Here is a 15,904-nt window from a genome sequence, read left to right as displayed (position 1 = left end):
AGGAAAAACCCCCCCAAAAAAAAAAAAAAAAAAAGAAGCACTATTTACAATACCCAAGAGGTGGCGACACGTTAAATGCTTAGCAGCAGATAAATAATCAAATTACGATATTCACATGTAATAGAATATTATTCAGTCACGAAAAGGAATGAAGTATTAATATGTGCTATACCTTGGAGGAGCGTCAAAACATTATTATTATAAGTAAATGAAGTTGGAGGTCACATATATGATTCCTTCTGTATGGAATATCCTGAATAAGAAAATCCGTACAGATAGAATGCTGATGAATGGATGTCAGGAGAGAGGGTGGAGGGGATAGAGAACCATTACCTAATGGATAAAGAGATTTTCTCCTGGGGTGATGAAAAGTTTTTTTAATTAGAAAGAGTTAGTGCACAACAGTGTGAATGCACTAAATAACATTGAATTATACACTTTAAACTGGTATGTTTATGTAAATTTTAAAAACATTTTTAAAAGAAATGAAAGAAATTAAAGCACTCATCTTCATGCCTAGAAATGACCTCTATTCCCATATTACTGTGGTGAATTTCTTTCCAGACTTTTTAATATATGAACTTTTTTTTTTTCCTTTTTTGCAGAGATTTTTTGTTATAGGGCGCGTGCGCTTGCCAGAAAGACAGAGAGAAACAGAGAGACAGAAAGCAAGAAATCACCCCCCAGGGGGATGGCCACGCCACAGTCCCTTCTCCTCCTTTCTCCTCTCAGGATTTTGGGCACGCACGCACACGTGCCCGGTCTGAGTTAAGGCCACCAGGTCCAGGACTCGAACCACATTCAACTACATGGGAATCGAGCGACACAGCCATTATGCCAACTGCTGGTCTGTGAACTTCTGTTTTTTTTGTGAGAGTTTTGCTATGGGTTCATGTGCTCACCCGGGAGAGAGAAAGAGACAGAGAAACAGAAAGTGAGAAGTCACCCCCGCAGAGGGGAGGGCACACTGCAGTCCCTTCTCTTAGGATTTTGGGCACAGACGCACACACACCTGGTGTGAGTTTTAAGCTGCCGAGTCTGGGACTCAAACTGCGGTTGACTACATGGGAATCCAGCGATATAACCATTATGCCATCTGCTGGTTCCCGATATCTGAACGTTTTTAAAAAGTGGGGTTATATTGGATACAGTGATTTGTGAGACTTGTTATTTAATGTAATTGTGCATCCTCAAGATAAAAGAAGTGGCACATAATGTTGAGGGAAATCATCTGTCTTGACTGTTTCAATGTCATTGTTCTTTGTGGTTATACAATAGTACTGCTTTGCAAGATGTTACCAGTTGTGAAAAACTGGGGAAGGGTATATTGCATCTCTGTATTATTTATCACAATTGCCTGTGAGTCTGCAATTATCTAAAAAAAAAAAACTTAAAAATAAAAATATCATGAAGCTAGGCAAACATAGTTTGATTAAAAGCAAAATATAAGGCCAGCAGGTGGCATGGTGGTTAAGGAGGCTGGATCCCACCTGGCCGACTGCACAGTTGGTGTTTTGGATCTGGAGGCTTCAGAAATGCCAGTGTGTGTGCATGTGTGCCCAAAAGCCTGAGAGGACATTGCAAGAGAAGGAATTGCAGCCATGACCACCCCTGAGGGGAGTGATTTTTCACATTCCCTTTCTCTCTCTGGTAAACACATGTGCCCTATAGCAAACCATGAGAAACTCCTATAGCTTATATTGGAAAACAATATCTTCTCTCAGTTTTTTAACTTAATTTTTTAAAAAGTAATATAGGGGCTGGTATGTGGCATGGTGGTTGGGGGTGCCGGACTCCCACATGGCTGACCACAGTTCAAGTCCTGGACCTTGCTTTCTCACTTTTTCTCTCTCTAACTCTGTTTCTCTCAAATTAAAATAAATAAATAAATGGAAGGACCAGCAGTTATCATAATGGCTATGTCGCTGGACTCTCATGTAGCCGACCGCTGTTCGAGTCCCGGACCCGGTGGCTTAAACTCATGCCAGGCGCGTGTGCGTGCGTGCCCAAGATCCCCAGAGGAGAAAGAAGGAGAAGGGATTGTGGCGTGGCCATGCCTCCTGGGGGGTTATTTCTTGCTTTCTGTCTCTCTGTCTCTCTTTCTGGTGAGCACACATGCCCTATAGCAAAAACCTCTCCAAAAAAAAAGAATAAATAAATAAATAGATTAAATAAAGTTAAATAAAATAATTCTTTTTTAAAAAGTAATATATTCACAAGTCCAAAAAATTGTATGTATAGTCATATCAAATGTCCTTTCAGTCTTTTTCCTCATCTTCCTGAGCTTTCCTGTCTTATCCCACACAGGGCTCACCGTCTTTGTTTTTGTTTATTTGCCATGTGAGCTAGCCAGAGAGAGACAGGGAGAGGGAAAAAGCACCCACAGTGGGGCGTGACCTCACCACAGTTCCTCCTTAATTTCTCCATCCTGTTATGATTTGGGGCATGCACACACACACCTACCTGGCATGTTTTTCAAGCCATCAGGGCTGGGATTTGAGGTGCACTGTAGGCCATGTGTGGGATCCAATTCCCTTAACCACAAGATTATCGCTGTTTTCAGTCTCTCATGGATCCTTCCAGAGTTTCTCTATGAATATACAAACAACTTTAAATATAGATTTTATTCCCCCCAATACAAAGGATAGCATGTGATCACAGTTTTTTATATTGTGTTTCTTTACCTATCCGTATTGGGGAACTCAAACTTTCCATATTAGTACACAGGGAAGTGACTCTCCTCATTCTCTCTCTTCCTCATCTCTTTGCTTACACAGTGTTCTGTAGTGTGGTCGTACTATCATTTTTGCCCCTCACTGAGGAATTGGTTATGAAGGTAAATCCTTTAATATGTAAAATATGGTATGCTTTGTTTTGCAGCCTTGCGAAATACCAGAAGAGAAGCCTGGAGGCAGTTCCGCTTGCCCCAAAAAGCAGTGGCAGCCCCAGCAGAGACCTGTCTGGAGGGAGAGTGACAGTGCCAACAAGATGGGTAAGAGCATCCTCCAATCCTAATAAAGATTGCACCCCTGCTGGTGGGAATGCAGTGTTTCTAGAAGCAGTAAACGACCCTGAGGCTCTCCCCCAGTCCACCCTTCTCTCCCAGACTTCTTACCCACCCTTCCCTGACTCACTTCCAGTGTTTCTGCATGAACTGCTACCTTCTCTTTAAGAGCTATCGGATCCCAGAAGTTTGCATTGGCTAAGTCCTCCTTTTCTTTTGCCATCTTAAACACGCTTCAGTAGCCATGAGTTGATGGCTCTTGAGTGTGCAGCTCTATAACAGATCTCTTGTGCACTTCAGATTTACACATGCTACTTACTGCCTTCACCTGTCTCCAGCTGGAGCTCTCAAAAGTACCACCAATTCTGCATTTCCAAGATCTCAGTCATAATGTGTCCCCCAGATCTGACATTCTTTCAGTGACTGTTTCCTGTCTCAGGGAATGACCTCTCCACCTAATTGTGCAAGCTCCGAAATCTAAGCATCACGTTCAACACCTCCTGCTTTGTTCCTCCACATCCAGTTTTCTAAATAGCCCTGAGCTCTAGCTCCTTCCATAGCCTCTGCTCACTCCAGCCCAGGTCCCTCTGGCTACCATGCTCTCTTAGCGGGCTCTGTTCTGTCCACTCACAGCCTAGCCATTCTGTCAACACTGCAGCCAATGCGATGTTTTTAAACCTAAAATGTCATGTCTCCTGCTTAAACTCTTTAATAACTTCCCATTGCTTTTAAAACTGAGTGAAATTCCTAGTGTGGGGTCAGCAGGTGGCATGGCGATTAAAGTGCTGGAACTTCCACATGGCCAACCGTGGTTTGAGTCCCAGACCTGGTGACTTGCTTTCTCACTCTCTTTTTCTCTGGCTGTCTCTGGCAAAACTCATGTGAAAATAATAATTATTATGAATAAATAAATAAAATACTTCTTTAAAAAAATTTCTAGAGTAGCCTGCAAGGTCTGGCCCTGTCTTCCACTCACTGTGTGCTACCTGTCTGCTGGCTCTTGGGGTTGCCAAAGGGCTTCTGCTCATACTCTTCCTTCTGTTTGTATCATTAACGATTATTTATTCTTCCAAGCACAACTCAGAGGACTCTTCTGTGGGCTGCTTTGATCAGGCTTCCTTTTCCTCCTTGCTCTTGATCTCTTTCTGTTGTTATGTATATTTCTTTGAGTGGTTCCATCAGCTGATTAAGGCCTGTCTCCTTCACTAGACTGTAAGCTCCAGGGACTGCCTGCTCTGGCTTATCATGGTCCCTCTTTAGTTCGTTTTGAATAAGTGAATTGCTGCTGATGTCATGACAACAGCGAGGGCTTTACTGCACTTAGCCACTACCATCCCCTCAGAGGTACTCTAGACCACAGCCCCACCTCTTGCTTCTTAAGGAAGCTGCAGAGGAAGGGGCATCCACCAGCTAGGAGCTCCTGCCCTGAAGGCAGATAGATTTGGGCCCATTTTGGTGCTGCTTGTCACTAGCTCTAGATTCTTGGGCCAGTTCTTTGACCTTTTTGAACCGTGGCTTCCCAGTCCCTAGTAACCAGGGACCAGGTGGGCAGCTGTGGGAATGCAGCTGAGCCCACATGGGTAGGGCCCTAGATTTGCATCCTGGGATCTTTGTGAGCCCCACCAGGTGTGCATGTGTGAGCCCATAAGCCTAACAGGCTGAGACTGAGGGTGGATGGAGGTGTAAAGACCTGTTAGGAGCTTCAGAGGATTTTTTTTTTTCACAAAAATATTATCAATACACCGTCCACTTTCAAATTTCTTAAGTTTCGCCATGATGGCCTAGTTTAGGCTTTATTTTTGGATTGTAGGACCCGAAGTTCACCCATTGCATTGAGATGCCATATCTCTTTAGTCTTCTCTAATTTAAAACCAATCACCTGACTCTTTTTTATTGTTGTTAGAGGGTGCATGTACTCATCAGCGATAGAGTCAGAGAGAAAGAGGGACAGGAGAAAGCATCCTACCCCGTGGGGAGTGGTCACGTCGCAGTCTCTTCTTCATTTCTCCCTCCTTTTGGGATTTTGTGCACACATGCACATGTACCTGGCATGTTTCTTGAGCTACCAGGTCCAGAACTCGAACTGTGTAGTCAGCCATGTGAGATTCAGCTGCCTTAATCACCAGTCCACAGAGCTGTCTCTCTCTGATCAAGCTGGAAATTCATAAGGATAAATAAAGTTAAAAGAATAATTCTTTAAAAAGTTTATTTTTAAAACATTATTTTATTTACTTAATTCCATTTGTTATTACTATTTTTTAATTTTACCAGACAGAGACAGAGAGAAAGGGAAAGTGAAAGAGCAAGCCACCAGGTCCAGGACTTGAACTATGGTTGACCATGTGGGAATCCAGCGCCTTTAACCACCATGCCACCTGCTGACCCTGAGTTCATCTGACTTTTTAAAAACTTTCTGTCTTTCATGCTATGGACTGTTTTGAAGAGTCCAGGCCAGTCATGTGGTGAAATGCCCGTGTTCTGTATTTGACTGTTGCCTCCTGATTAGATTCAGGTTAAACACTTCTTGGCAAGAAGACCTCAGCTTCAATGTGCACTTCTGAACTCATTCCCCAGAAGGCACACGATACATCTGTCCCATGACTGGTGTTGCTAGATTCAATCACTTTATTAAGATGGCGTCATCTTACAGATCTGCAATCAAAGATTAAATGAAGAAGGTACCCAAGGGGTTTCCACAAACCTTACTCATTGCCCTTTGTCTTCAATGTCGACTTTGAGGCAAATACACAACGTTACTGACCACACTTTCCTACACAAGCGCCACTTGGTGAAGCTGGTAGAGATCACTGACTTGAAAAAAATATTTTATTATGAAAACTTAATTTTTAAAAAGGCTTTAATTTATTCATTTAGAGAGAGAGAGAGAGACAGAGGGAGAGACAAGCAGTCCCAACAGGTCTCTGAGCCCTTTATGACCTGCCCTCCAGTATTAGTCAGCCAGGATCAAGGGTGTGCATGTGTCCGGGGGTGCAGGGAGACCTTGGGTCACAAACCCAAAACCTTACTATACATGGCAGAGCATGTGCTTCCACTGCACCCCCACAGCTGGCCAGGGACTTGCACACATACTCCAAAGTAGGGAGAGCGGTATAGTCAACCGCAATGTGTTCGTCCCCCAGCTCGGTTATCAGCATGTTGTCAATTTCTCTCCCACTCTCTGTTCTCTTTCTCTCTCGGTGTATTTTAAAACAAATCCAGCATCTCATACAAAAATACTTTGTACACAGGGACGGGGCTTTTACATTTTCTTACCTTATAAAAATAACACAACCATTGCCACAGTCAATTTTAGAACACTTTCCCAACCCTAGAAAGAAATCCTGTCACCATTAGCTGTCCCTTTCCACGCTAACCCTCACTCCTACCCCAGCCAACCATGAATCTATTTTCTGTCCCTATAAATTTTCCTATTCTAGACATTTCATATAAATGGAATCAAACAGTATATGGTCTTTTTGGCTGTTTTTTGTTTATTTGTTTTTTCACTTCACATAGCGTTTTCAGGGACCAGCAGGTGGCGTGGTGGTTAAGGGCTGGATACTCCCACATGGCTGACCATGGTTCAAGTCCTGGGCCTGGTAGCTTGCTTTCTCACTTTCCCTCTCTCTCTCTCTCTGTATCTCTCTCTCTGGTCAAATTAAAATAAATGAGTGAATAAATAAAATTAAATTATTTTTAAAAATAGTGTTTTCCAAGTCCATGTTGTATTATGTATCAGTACCTTATACCTTTTTTCTTTTTAAGTGACACATAATAATTGTATTTATGATATATAATGGGGTACAGTGTGATTTTTTTTGTGGGGGGAGAGGTTTTTCACTATAGGGTGCGTGCGCTTGCCAGCCAGCCAGAGACATAGAGACAGAAAGCGAGAAATCACCCCCCAGGGGGGACGGTCACGCCACAATCCCTTCTCCTCCACTCTCCTCTCGGGATCTTGGGCACACACGCACATGCACCCGGCATGAGTTTTAAGCCACCAGGTCTGGGACTCGAACTGCGGTCTACTACGTAGGAGTCCAGCGACATAGCCACTACGCCAACTGCTGGTCCCCCAGTGTGATATTTTTTGATACGTGAATATAATGTTGTAATAATTAAGTCAGGGTAATTAACACACCCACCACCTTAAACATCTATCTTTATTTCCTGTTGGTAGCATTCAAAAATCGTCTCTTCTAGTGATTTGAAGTACACAATAAATTATTGTTAGTTCTAGTCATCCTACTATGCCATTGAAACCTAGAATTTATTCCTCCTATCTAACTATAGTTTTGTATCCTTTAACTAGTTGTCTCCCTAATCCTGCCTCCTTGTTACCATCCCCAGCCTCTGGTAACCACTATTCTCCTTTCTACTTCTATAGATCGATTTTTTTAGCTTCCACAAATGTCTAAGAACATTTGTCTTGGTATTTGTCTTCCTGCGCCTGGATTATTTTACGTAGTATAATGTCCTTCAGGCTCATCCATCTTGCCACAAATGACAAGATTTTATTCTTTTTTATAGTTGAATAATAGTTCATTGTGTATATAGACCATGTTTTCTTTATTCTTTTATTCGCTGATGGATAATATTTTGTAGAACTTCTAGATTTTTTTTAAGATTGATTGATTGATTTTTAGAGAGTTTTTTTGCTTTAGGGTGCATGCACTTGCTGGAGAGACAGAGAAAGATAGACAGAAAGCGAGAAATCATCCCCCAGGAGGATGGCCACACTGCATTCCCTTTTCCTCCATTCTCCTCATGAGATTTTGAATACACATCCACATGCACCCAGCCTGAATTTGAAGCCATTAGGTCCGGGACTCAAACCGCGGTTGACCATGTGGGAGGGAGTCCAGCGATATAACCATTATACCATCTTCTGGTCCCAAAATTCTGGATATTGATTTCCTTCTCACCTTGGGATTATTTTATTTGCTTATTTCTTTAGTGACTCGGCTGAACTAGTTTACTGAGGTATATTTCACTCACAACGTGCTCCTTAGAGAGTGAAGTCTTGACCACACAGTTTCCATGACAGCTGGGATTACTGTAGTTTTGGGTCTCAGGTTAAACTTCGGGCTCATCTGACATTACTGGTAGCACACCCAGCTGTTAGCCTTTGGTAATTGCTAGCTGATTGGTCTGTTGTTTTCAGCCATGTCTGACTAAGTTGCTCCACAGTCTGACCTAATTAGTCAGGCCCCTTTGTTCCTGCAGTCTTTATGACTTGCCTCCAAGGCTCTCAGCTTTCTCTTTCCTCTCTGTTAATCATCATCATCATCTACTTCTTTTATTTTCTTTTTAATTTGTTAATCCTCTAGCTGGTCTACTATTGTATTCATTACTACTAGTTTCATGGAGCCAAGAGCCACCAAAATCTTCATGGCTTTTGAAAACACACTTAGGCATGATCTCTGAGCCCCCTCCCCTTTACTTCTAAATAAAGTAAGTAAATAGAGAGCTACGGAGCTCCCTATTCTATAGCCTCCCTCTCTCTTTGGACAGAATTTCCAGACCACGGCACCAGAGTGGAGAACAGGGACTATGGTCCACTTCTTCTGAAATGACATACCTGTCTTGTTCACAGATGGGGCACTAGATGTAGATGGCAGCCCCTGGCCATTTCAGCGTGTTCATCCTGGAGTGGAACAGATGTCCAGGCTGGCCCCATAGCCTAGTGGTTAGGGGAGCCAGATTCCACATGGCTGACTACCGATCAAGTCCTGGCCCCAGCCGCTTAAAAAACACACTGGGCATATGTGAGTACATGTCCCGAATCTGGACCGGATGGAGAAACGAAGGAGAAAGGGTAACGATCCAATCATACTCTATTGGGAGGTGCTTTCTCCTTCTCTCTCTCTGCCTCTCTGGCAAGCACATGCACCCACTGACAATTAAAAAATTAACCAAGAATGTGTGACCGAGCTGGGGTGGAAGCAATAGGGACCCCGTATTTTACCCTTCTGTGCTTAGGTGGAGCTTCTGCCTATAAGGAAGGACTCCATTTTGGAAGGGAGCCCCAGCTTGGTCCTCTGCCTGAAAAAGAGCTTCTGTAACGCAGAGCTGGATGTGGCCATGGGAGGTGCTGGCCGCCTCCTCTACTAGGGTAGGAGCTGCAGGGGGAGGGATCTCCATCTTTTGACCCCCCTGCCTGAATTAGAACTTCTGTCACACTGATATGGGCAGAGATGTCACCAGGTATTGGCTCCAAATGCCACAGACTCTTACTGTTCTTGTCAAGCTTTATTAAATTTTCTTAAACAAACATTTCTCCACTTGTTGTATATTCTTAGAACAATATCCAGTGACTTTAAAGGGGCAGTTTTCATCATTTCACCAAATGCTTGTTTCAGTGGTAAGAGTGCCAGATGAACTCCTCACATTGACTTTCCAGAAGTGTGGTCACTCGAGAGGTTATTTTCCTCATCATTTTAATATGAAAAATTTGAACAACAGTGTTGAATGAGTCACTATATATTTGTCTCACATGATTCTACGGTGACATTTTTTTAAGTTTTTTTAAAAAAATTATTTCCATTTGTATTATTATTTTTAATTTGATCAGAGAGAGAAAGAAAGGGAAAGCAAGAAAGCAAGTCCCAGGTCCGGGACTCAAACCGTGGTTGGCCATGTGGGAATCTAGTGCCCCTAACCACCACGCCACCTGCTGGTCACCCAGTGACATGTGTTAAAGTTCTTTTGTTGTGTATCTATCGCTCTACCAATCCTTCAGTCTGTTGTAATTTTGGATGCTTTGCAATGTTGCAGACATCAGTAACTTCTAAATACTAAAGTGTGTATATTAACTAGAGTTCAATATTTGTTCATAATTATTTTCTGAGGTAAAATTTACATGCAGTGACGTATACAATCCTTTAGTGTACAGTCTAAGTTTTGTAAATTCATGTGCTTATGTAACCCAAATCCTACTGAAATATAGAACATTTCTGTCACCCCACAAAGTTCTCTCATAGTCTTCCCCAACCCAGAAGCAATCACTTTTCTGATTTTTCTTCTACTATATATTAGTTTTTCCTGTTCTAGAGCTGTACATAAGTTATCATGTAGGGACCAGCAGATGGCATAATGGTTATGTCATTGGACTGCCACATCATCAACTGTGGTTCGGCAGACTCGGAGCTTCAAACTCACTCTGGGCGCGTGTACGTGTGTATGTAAAATCCCAAGAGGAGAATGGAGGAAAAGGGATTGCAGCATGGCCATTCCCTGCTGGGGGATGATCTCTTGCTTTCTATCTCTCTGTCCCTCTGGTAAGCATATGTGCCCTATAGCAAAAATCTCTCCAAAAAAAAAATAAATAAAAGTTATCATATAACATAAAGTCTAGTGTAAAATTTCTTTCACTTTGCCTAATGCTTTTGAGAGGCATCCATGTAGTTGGATATGTCAGTGGTCTACTCCTTTTTACTGTAGAATAGTATTACATGACATAAATAACTAGTTTTTATCCATTCTTTGATTTACAGTCACTTGGGCTATTTTACTGGAGGCAGAGAAGTGGCAGAGAAGTGCTGTCATCTCATGTACTTTCAGGTAGGTCATTCTGGATATGAATGGAAGGTGATATATGGGGGAGCAGGGCAGGGCAACCAGAGATAGGAGGCCAGTAAGGAGGCTCTTGTGGCAGCTCGGGTGGAGTACGAGGATGGTTTGGGTGAGCATTGTAGCAATGGAGGTGGTGAACAGTGGTCCGATCGAGGGTATATTTGGGAATTTGAGTTGACAGGACTTGCTGATGGGTAGAATATGGAAGGTAAGAAAAAAGAATCAAATATGACTATTCTCCCAAGCCATTCCTTTTTTTACATTTTTAAAAGTTTACTACTCCTTCCAAGAGTGAGCGAGAGAGAGAGAGAACTCCCAATGGAATCTTGATGCCATGATCCACCCCCAGCTGTTAGCCAGCCTCAGATCATGGGCAAGCATGTGGCCGGCATACTCAGGGAGGTCTCTGGACTCGAACCAGGAATTGCTGCAGTATGTTACATTTTATTACTGTGCTGCCGTCCAGCCCCCATCCCAAGCCATTTCTTTAAACATATTTTGTTATTATAAAACTAAAAAGGCAGGGACCAGCAGTTAGTATAATAGCTATGTCGCTGGACTCCCATGTAGTCAACCGCGGTTCAAGTCCCAGATCTGGCGGCTTAAACTCACGCCAGGTGCGTGTGTGTGCATGCCCAAGATCCCGAGAGGAGAATGGAGGAGAAGGGATTGTGGCCTGGCCATCCCCCTGGGGGGTGATTTCTCACTTTCTGTCTGTCTCTCTTTCTGGAGAGCGCAAAAACCTCTCCGAAAAAAAAAACCAAAAAGACAAAAAACAAAAACAAAACTAAAAAGGCAGTAAGAAACAAGCCAGAAACTCTCTACGTGGAGATCTGGCTAAAAACCAGAAAACAATCAGTCAGCTAGAATTTATCAAGTTCTCTTGGCTGCAGTTGATTAATTTGTATGCTGCACCCTATGAACACATTCAGCTCTTCAGGAATCCAGCATGATATGTGGCCTGTTTTGCCACAATAATATCGCCACTAAAAAAGAAATCAGCTTAACATTTTGAGTCTGTGCTTTACCTGCCCGCTCCCCTCACCTTCACCTCACTTGACCCAGCACTTCCAAGCTCTTGGACTTAAGATTCAACTTCCTTTTCTTCTCTCCAACAGGAAACTTTTTATTTATTTATTTTTTAGCACAAACACATTTATTTACTAACCAAAGGGATGATCCTAATCAAATCAACACTTGGAAATAGTTGCATGCAAAATGTTTGCGATAAAGGTAATTGAACACAGTAATGAAAAAAAGTAGTATGGAGATTTGTGCATTGAACTGAGCTTGTTCATTCTCACAGATAATTCCTGTCTGAAGTCAGGATGGAATTCTTATTCTCCTTTTTCATAGACTCAAGTACAGGCGACATTATTCATGATACAATCCACCACTAATTTTTCATCTTGCAATTCTCTTCTTCTTGCGCTTTCTTTCCCATCCTATTCTTGACGTTGAACCAGCGCACCGTCCTTAAAGTCACAGACAGTCTGAGTTTTTCTGCCCTCAGCTGTAGCTTCTTCAAACTTTTCTCCCAGGGTACAAGAAAACTGTGTTGTTTTTAAAGTGCTCTCAGTTTTTATGGAGAAGTTCTTCCCATCACGAGTGATGATACAATCTGGTTTGGCCGTTGCACCCACTTTTCGCAGTTACTCCCACACCTGGTATTCACCAAAGCCTTTGCTGTCTACCAGGCACCATCTTCCTTGTCACTGCTGAACATCGGCCATGGTGAATGTGGGCGGGAGGGCGAGCTCAACGGAGAGGGCAAGGAGCTGGGTGAGGAGATTGCAGTCTCCAGCAGGAAGCTTGTAAGTCTTGGCTGTCTCATACAGATCTTTAAACATATTGCTGTATTTCTCAGAAGGTTCTGTGATTGGTTAAATGTGCCTCCTTCAATATTACATGAAGAATGAGCCCCATAGAACCAGCAGTTGGCATAATGGCTATGTCGCTGGACTCACATGTAGTTGACCACGGTTCGATTCCTGGACCTGGTGGCTTAAACTCACGCCGGGTGCATGTGCGTGGGTGCATGTGCGTGGGTGCATGTGCATGCGTGCCCAAGATCCTGAGAGGAGAATGGAGGAGAAGGGATTGCGGCGTGGCCATCCCCCCTGGGGGGTATTTTCTCGCTTTCTGTCTCTCTGTCTCTGTCTTTCTGGTGAGTGCACATGCCCTATAGCAAAAACCTCTCCAGAAAAATAAAAGCTCAAAGAACATGTGAAATTGGACAGTTTTACTACATGGTGATTAATGCTATCATGCTGTCAATAGAACGTTTATAGCAGTGGCCTTCAACAGGGCTTAGAGGAGCCAGAAAAAATTTCCAGAGATTTTTAGTTGAGACCTAAGGGGTTAAAAGAACCAGCTGGAGGTTGCCAACAGGTAGTGTGGTGATTGCCGCCCTGCACTACCACATGGCCCACATAGTTTGAGTCCTGGACCTGGCAGCTTGGGAATCATGCCAGGCATCTGTGTGTGCATGCTCAGAGTCCGAAGAAGAGAGTGGAAAAGAAGGGACTGTGGCATGGCTGGGCCCCTGGGGGATGATTTCTCACTTTTCCTGTCTCTCTTCAGAGAGTGCATGTGTCCTGTGGCAAAAACCTAAAATAATAATAATAAGCCAGAAAAGTGGGGAGTGGGACAGAATAGGGTACTGAGGTGGGACAACAGCCTGATCTATCATCCAGAGAGAGATGTGCATGTGGTACATTGGCAGAACTACAGATTTGAGATGGGTGGAAAGTGGAGTCTAAGAGGGAACACAGGGGTCCGATCATAAAAGGCTCCTAAACCACAGCAAGAAATGTAGACTTCCTTCCTTCCTTTTTTTTTTCCTTGTTTTTTCTTTTTCTTTTTTTTAATGCCAGAGAGTACGTGCACTCACTAAGAAGGAAGAAAAATGGAGGAGAAAAAGGGAGAGGGAGGAAGAATCCCCTTATCTGTCAGGATTTTTTGGTGCTTGTGCATGCACAGTCCCAGCATGTTTTTCAAGCTGCTGGAGCTGGAATTCAGACAGCAATCAGCTATGTGAGATCTGGCTACAAGGCAGGCCCTTGTGAATTTTTATTTTTTTAAAGAATTATTTATTTGGGGGACCAGCAGTTAACATAATGGCTATGTCGCTGGACTCCCACGTAGTCGACCGCAGTTCGCGTCCCTGACTCGGTAGCTTAAAACTCACGCCAGGCGCGTGTGCATGTGTGCCCAGGATCCCAAGAGGAGAATGGAGGAGAAGGGATTGCAGCGTGGCCATCCCCCCTGGGGGGTGATTTCTCGCTTTCTGTCTTTCTGTGTCTCTCTCTCTCTGGTGAGCGCACGTGCCCTATAGCAAAAACCTCTCCAAAAAAAAAAAGAATTATTTATTTGGGACCAGCAGATGGCATAATGGTTACATTGATGGATTCCCACATAGTTGACTGCAGTTCAAATCCCGAATCTGGCAGCTTCAAACTCATGCCAGGCACGTGTGCACGCATGCCCAAAATCTCAAGGAGAATGTAAGGATTGAGAGAGAAGGGATTGCAACGTGGCCATCTCCCCTGGGGGTGATTTTTCACTTTCTGACTCTCTGGCAAGCACACATGCTTATAGCAAAAATCTCTTTCAAGGGACCAGCAGTTAGCGTAATGGCTATGTTGCTGGAATCCCATGTAGTCGACTGCAGTTCGAGTCCTGGACCCGGTGGCTTGAAACTCATGCCAGGTGCATGTGTGTGCATACCCAGGATCCCGAGAGGAGAAAGGAGGAGAAGGGATTGCAGCATGGACATCCTCCCTGGGGGGTGATTTTTCGCTTTCTAACTCTCTGTCTCTCTCTGTCTTTCTGGCGAGCGTAAGCGCCCTATAGCAAAAACCTCTAAAAATCCTCGCCAAAAAAAAAAAAAAAAACTCTTTCAAAAAAAAAAGAAGTATTTAATTTTATTTATCATTATTATTATTTTTAAATTAGCTACAGGGCATGCATGCTCACCAGAGACAGAGACAGAGAGAGAGTAAGAAAACAAGCCTCCTGGTCCAGGACTCAAACCGCAGTCAGCTATGTGGGAGTCTAGTACCCGAACCGCCACACCACCTGCTGGCCACTCTTTTAAATTTTAATGCAGTGTAGATACTGGACTGAAATAGGCAGCTTGGAGACTGAAGAACTAGTCAGTTGTTCAGGAAAGAAATGATGGTGGCGTGAACAAAGCAGGGGACAGGAGCTTGCAGGAAAGAAGTAGATGAACTTAAGAAATGCTGATGAGGGGGACCAGCAGTTGGCGTAATGACTATGTCGCTGGACTCCCATGTAGCCAACCGTAGTTCGAGCCCCGGACCCGATGGCTTAAACTCACGCTGGGCATGTGTGCGTGCATGTCCAAGATCTTGAGAGGAGAATGGAGGAGAAGGGATTGCGGTGTGCCCCCCTCCCCCCCCCCCGTGGGGGGATTTCTGGCTTTTCTGTCTCTCTCTGTGTCTTTCTGGCAAGCGCACATGCCCTACAGCAAAAACCTCTCAAGAAAAAAGAAGAAATGTTGATGAGGTAGAACTGATAGTTGGTGAATGATTAAAGGAAAAAGTCAAAGGCAAAATCCAGATTTCTGATTTGGCAATGGGTTAAAAGGTGGCAAAGAGACCCCAGAGGGGAGGGATGAAGATGTTTGGGATAGTCTAGGGTGAGGGAGGGGAAATCATGAATACAGTGTTTGGACAGTGAGTCTGAGGGACTTTTTTTTTTTTTTTTGAGAGAGATTTTCGCTATAGGGCGCGTGTGCTCGCCAGACAGAGAGAGACATAGAGACAGAAAGCGAGAAATCACCCCCCAGGGGGGATGGTCACGCCGCAATCCCTTCTCCTCCATTCTCCTCTCGGGATCATGGGCACGCACGCACATGCGCCCGGCGTGAGTTTTAAGCCACCGGGTCCGGAACGCGAACCGCGGTCGACTACGTGGGAGTCCAGCGACATAGCCATTACGCTAACTGCTGGTTCCCAGAGTCTGAGGGACTTTTGAGATGTCTAAGATATGTCACATCAGTGTTTGGATAAACAGATCTGGGGCTCAGCAGCTAGGCTGCTCTATTCCTGTCTCTTTTTTTCCTCTTAATTTTTGCTATAGTGTACGTGTGCTCACTGGAGACAGAGACAGAAATGAGAAGGAAAGCGAGAAAGCACCTCCCAGGGGATATGACCACACTGCAGTCTCTTTTCCTCCATTCTCCTCTTGGGATTTTCGGCATGCATACACACACACCTGGCATATTTTTCAAACCGCTGGCCAGGAATCGAACCACATGGTAGTCAGCCATGTGGGATCCAGCCACCTAAACAACAATGC

The 15,904-nt window shown here is 43.9% G+C and overlaps 1 pseudogene; it reads right to left on the bottom strand.

The window, feature by feature from the left end:
• Positions 1-11,916: 11,916 nt before the first annotated feature.
• LOC102494637 (fatty acid-binding protein 5 pseudogene) lies at positions 11,917-12,312 on the bottom strand (annotated as a pseudogene).
• Positions 12,313-15,904: the final 3,592 nt, after the last annotated feature.

This window comes from Tupaia chinensis, unplaced genomic scaffold (genome assembly GCF_000334495.1).
Source record: "Tupaia chinensis unplaced genomic scaffold, TupChi_1.0 Scaffold000355_1, whole genome shotgun sequence".
NCBI lineage: Eukaryota > Metazoa > Chordata > Mammalia > Scandentia > Tupaiidae > Tupaia > Tupaia belangeri.
This window is presented reverse-complemented; position numbering and strand designations above follow the sequence as displayed.